General features: G+C 47.2%; 1 long non-coding RNA gene across 1 annotated transcript in view; it reads left to right on the forward strand.

The window, feature by feature from the left end:
* LOC107183278 overlaps positions 1–5,379 on the forward strand; it is a 12,002-nt gene that overhangs the window by 576 nt on the left and 6,047 nt on the right. The window contains exon 3 of the long non-coding RNA XR_001514064.1: positions 3,503–3,508. This is a non-coding gene — a long non-coding RNA (uncharacterized LOC107183278). The remainder of the gene's footprint in view (positions 1–3,502; positions 3,509–5,379) is intronic.

Here is a 5,379-nt window from a genome sequence, read left to right on the forward strand (position 1 = left end):
AGGAAGGAAGGAAGGAAGGAAGGAAGGAAGGAAGGAAGGAAGGGAGGGAGGGAGGGAGGGAGGAAGGAGGGAAGGAAGGAAGGAGGGTGCCAGCAGAGAAAACATGGAGGCAAACGTAGATTGTGGGGAGGGGCCTACTTCACTCTGCCAGGACTTCCCCCACCTCCTGTGACCGCCTGAGCTGTCCAGGGCTCCTGGTCCCCTATTCACAGTGTCCCTGATCCTGGGCTGGCCTGGGACATGGCACTTTCAGGTCTGTTCCATGTGCTGGGAACTCAGCTTACTAGTAGTAAACACTGTTTTCTTCTTTCTCTCCTAGGTTGCTACATCCAAGGACTTGTTTGGGTCTCTGGAAAAGCATTCTTAGACATGGGACATATCATTTGACAAAGAGACTTCTGTCTTGATGTTTACGCAATGGCATTAGTTGTCATATCTACACTTGTTGGTTAGTGGAAGTATAGGGTCCTCAGACACCTAAGCAGTCACCATTGCCCTTGGATAGCATGAGCTAATGCCTCTCCTGTCCCCATTCTCTGGGCACCTTCAAATTGTCCCTGCTCTCCTGCACCGTCACAGTGTGTATCACAGGCATGAAAGTGCCTGAGCTGTGACTCTCTCCAACTAAACGTGAAGCTCTCTGTGAGAGGAGAGACCAAATTGTACCATCTTCAGTACCCACATCTCCAAAATGCCCCTCACAGAGAGTGCCCCGGGCTCTTGCTCAGAGAGTACGTGAAGCCTGAGCCTCTCCACTGTCCTGCCTTTGAGGCTGAGCCTTTAAGTCGTACACCCAGGTCACAGGTGAGCAAGTGATGGACACACACCTGTTGACACACTGGTGTACACTGGAGAACAGTACAACTGCACTGAGCCCTTTCTGTTGAATCTTTGTGTCAAAAGTCCTGTTACTTCCTATGACAGAGTCAGATCGTAGAATCAGTGAGTCAAAAGTAGGAGCTGTTATGGCTCCAGATGCACACATCACATTGCTTTCCAGAGACCACCCACCTAATCCCCACCACAAGCTGTGGAAGCACCTGCCCACAGCACCCTGGCAGGCATGTTGCTCGTTGCGGCCTTTCTTAAAGATCATTATGTCTATTCACCTACTGAGCTTCATTTCTTTCAGTTACAAGGTCAGCTTTTACTGAGAAACCCTCTCAGTGCAAAACACATGGAATCAGGACTTAAGGATTCTGAGTCCCAGTTGCTTTGTCTCCAAAAGGGGCTAAGACCAGGACACCTGCAGCTATAAGCTGGGCCACTCAGCAGGTGGGGTTTGTGAAAACGCACAGACCCTTTAGCAGAAGGGTCTTCACCTCCATTTAGTCCAAGCTCCCTTTTCAGATGAGGAAACACTTCAGAAAGATGAGGTGACGGTAAGCCAGGGCAGCAGCTTCTCTCCATCCATCCTCACAGAGCTCAGCCTCAGCCCCAGCCCCAGAGTGTTCAGGAGCTCAGACAGAGGCCTGGGGTCACATGTTCACCCCTCACACTCTTGGAGATGCACTCTTGGAGATGAAGCTAGATGCACTGGGACAGCTAGCCCTGGTCCCGGGGACAGGACAGACAGGCCCACACCAGGAAAGCAGCCTGACTCCACCAGAACTATTGCACTGCTGGCTCAGGTGGCTGCCCCACCTCAGAGCTCCGTCCTGCCTTTCTGGTTAAAAAGGCCCTGGTTTCCTTTAATGACATCTCAATGGAGTGGTTAAGCAATTAAAGGAGTTTCTTGCAGCATTCCTGGCCTACATGTTTACCTCCTGTTTAGAATACTGGTTTATATTTAGGGTGATTCATTTACAATGGTTTCCTCTTTGCCAGCTTTCCCTCTGCCCTCCCACCTAGTTTCTTGGCCAGTTCCAACCTCTGGAAGCTTCTGGCTAGGATCAGTATGGATGGAACTGCTAAACAACAACATACACAATGGCGAGTCCTCCAAGTGTTTGTAACTTTGAGACATTTTGATGGGTGGCATTTTGAAGTTATTGTGTAACGTAATTTTCCTTTCTTTAACAGCAGAAGAAACAAGCACTATTTGATCCACTGAAGCTCCTGAGCAGAAGTGTTCATGGAATGAGAGTCCCGGGAGTGTGAGGGATACGCACGGCTTTTCCTGGGGCAGCAGCGAGCCCATCCCTGCAGCCAGGACAAGTGATGAGAATGAATGCTGTGAGGCGCTGAGGTGGGCTTGTGTCCTGAATGAGCTACAACTCGGCTCACTAGGAATGAAAGCATGAATGAGTGACATGACCTAAATATGTGCCCAGACCTACAGATGACCCAAGGCAGATAATTCTACCTTTTGTGCTAAGATCCCCTCTATAAATCGGGAGAGATAAGTGATATGAGTATGCACTGCCTTCCCTTCTAGAGGTGCTGGGAGAACTTGCAGAGAGCTCTCTTTACCATGAATCTGATTATGTCCCAACGTAGTTCTTTAATTACTTCCTGCAACCCAGAATCCTAGGAGAAGAAGCTTTTAACATAAAACACAGAAATACCTGAGTTCCTTCTAAACTTCAGTTTCCGCCAAACCCAGGACCCTCATGGTTATAGATTCATAAAACTATAAGGCACTGAAGATGACAGCCCAGTGATGACAGGTGGCTGCATCCGTTCCTGCCCTTCATCCCTTCCCCAGATGGGCCCCCTCGTCCCAGCCAGCCCCTCTTCCCCTCCACCTGGTCACAGCCTCAGAATCCTCAACCAGCACCCCCATCAGCTCCCACCCACGGACTGCAAGTGGCATTTTGAATGGAAACCTTTTGCCATCCTGATCTTGTCCAGCCCTCACCACTTATAGAAGAGCCAGAGCCCAGAGACACTGATAAAACCAGGAGGAAACCTGGACTCACCACTACCAAGTGGCAGAGCCAGGAATGGACCCAGGCCTCTGACTTCCAGCTCCACATCCACATCCTTTTTATTCCTTTAAGGCTAACAAGACCCAGCTTTACTGAATTTATTCAACAAATAGTTGTAGAGAGCCTACTAGGTACCAGGAAGGCATTATACTCAGATAAACCACTGATCCCTCTTGGTCGAGCTAGAGTGATTTCATAAACCATAGGCCTTTTTTCTTTCACTCAGCATGGGCTGGATCAAAATTTAGATGATAGATAGATGATAGATAGATAGATAGATAGATAGATAGATAGATAGATAGATGATTTGTGGCATTCTTGTCCCAAGGACTTTAGAAATATCTCTCAAAAAGAAGTTTACAAAGTTAATAATAATAAGATAATTAATTACTACTACCCACTACCAGTTGTCTTGGATTATCTGGGGGGTTTTCTGTGCTCTTTCCCCAGGTATTGTGCTGTAAGATTTTCTTCATAGAACAAGACCATATATAGTTTTGATGGAAAAACTACTATGGGAGGAAAGTGAGCACATTGCTCCGAGTCTTACATCCACGTTTAGGAGAGAGAAAAAGTCTAATCATCATATCTCTTAGTTACATTTAAATTATCAACCAGAAATAAAATGTCAGTTGAGGGTCAGCTATACTAGTATGTCTTCCCCTTGTTATATTATAGGAAGAATAGCATTGAACCAGGTATGAGGACACCTGAGTTCTCGTTATCTTCCTCCCTGAGGCAGCTTGTGACACCAGGTGAATCACTTTAAGATTGATGAGCCTCTCTCCTCCTTTATAACCTGCCTGCCTGGCAATGATAATCCTGTTATTAGGATTAGTAATAATAATAACTCCCACTGGCATTATGACTTGCCCTGTGAAGCACTCTTTCACAACAGCCCGAGAGGTGGGCAGGGCAGTTGTAACTACCGCCAATTAAAGGTGAGAAACCCAAGGCTCAGGGAAGTGAAGTAGCTCACACAAGGCCACCCACATGGAAACTGGTGGCTGTGGGAGTGAGCATCCTGCTCTCTGCAGAATGCGTTCCCATAGCTTCTTTAGGGCAGCAGGGTTGAGACTGGAAACCTCTTCACCCCCAGAGTCCTGGATGCACAGGGGTTGCTAGTTCTCCAGGCAGCTCTCAAGACCTTAGAAATATTAGGGGGGCTCTTGGCAGGTTTTCTGGTACAGCGATTAGGACAGGATGTTTTCAGTGAGCAGCTTCTCTGCTGTGTGCACAGACTTCTATGTATTTGCTGCAGTCGGCTCCACCTCTCTGCCATGTTGTCCTTAGCTGTTTTCCTGTAAAAGGCACAACACACACACACACACACACACACACACACACAAATTTTAGTAGAATGGCCTTCCATCAAAATCTTTAGACTTGTAAACAGCAGCCTCTTTAAGAATTTGGTAGATCATGTCCTGCAGACAGATTCTTGCAGCACATTGCCCAGGAGAAGACCAGAGGAATAAACAGAAAACGCACACCATGTTGATTCGCAGTCTCTTGTGAGGCTGGCTCTGAGGGGCAGGCAGTCATGTGAGATGAGGCAAGGTGGCAGCAGGGACCACCACTGTCATCCTAGGATCCTTCGGGAGTCTGTGCTCTGAGTGAACCTGCCCCCAGTGCAGACACTCTCATCCACGTGATTACAGATGTCACTGGGAGGTCACCCCCACAACCCCCAGGGCCTAGGGGCTGCTAACATCCCCAGCATATGATGAGTTCTCTGCTCCTATCCATTCTAAAGTAGAAGCTGCAGACCTTAAAAAATAGCTGGTGAGAAGACAATCATCTATTTTAGCCTCAATATTTTTAAACTGAATATTGATGAAATAATATGGATAAAATAAACACTGATGAAACACCGGATTGGGTGAGAAGATACCCATCCACACTTCCCCTGGATTTCTCCTGGGGGCAGCTGGATGATACTAAAGGCATGTTTCACATAAGTTCTCCTGGGAGACAGAGCTCCTGGAGAGGATGATAGACAGAGGGTTATTGAAACTTGCAAGGGTTTGTGCAGATATGACATGTCCAGTGTGACACTCCCGTTTTTTAAATCAGGCATTTCCACTACAGTGTAATTATGTTTACAAGGGGGTTGGGGAGGCTTCCTGCCCTACAGTACCCAGAGCATCCAACTCAGGCAACACTTACTTCTAGCAAGATTGCTCCTTTTCACCACACATTTATTAACCCTCCTTTAAAAAATTTATTATTTATTTGTTTGTTTGTTTTGTTAATCCTCACCTGAGGATATTTTCCCATTGGTTTTTAGAGATAGTGGAAGGAAGGGGGAGAGACAGAAAAAAAGAAACATCGTTGTGAGAGAGACACATCGATTGGTTGCCTCTAGCACGGCCCCGACCAGGGCCAGGGATTAAGCGTACAACCCGAAGTACATGCCCTTGACCTGAGTCAAATCCAGGACCCTTCAGTCTGTGAGCCAACGCTCTATCCACTGAGCCAAACTGGCTAGAGCTAATTAACCATACTT

This window comes from Myotis davidii, unplaced genomic scaffold, assembly GCF_000327345.1.
Source record: "Myotis davidii unplaced genomic scaffold, ASM32734v1 scaffold701, whole genome shotgun sequence".
Taxonomy (NCBI): Eukaryota; Metazoa; Chordata; class Mammalia; order Chiroptera; family Vespertilionidae; genus Myotis; species Myotis davidii.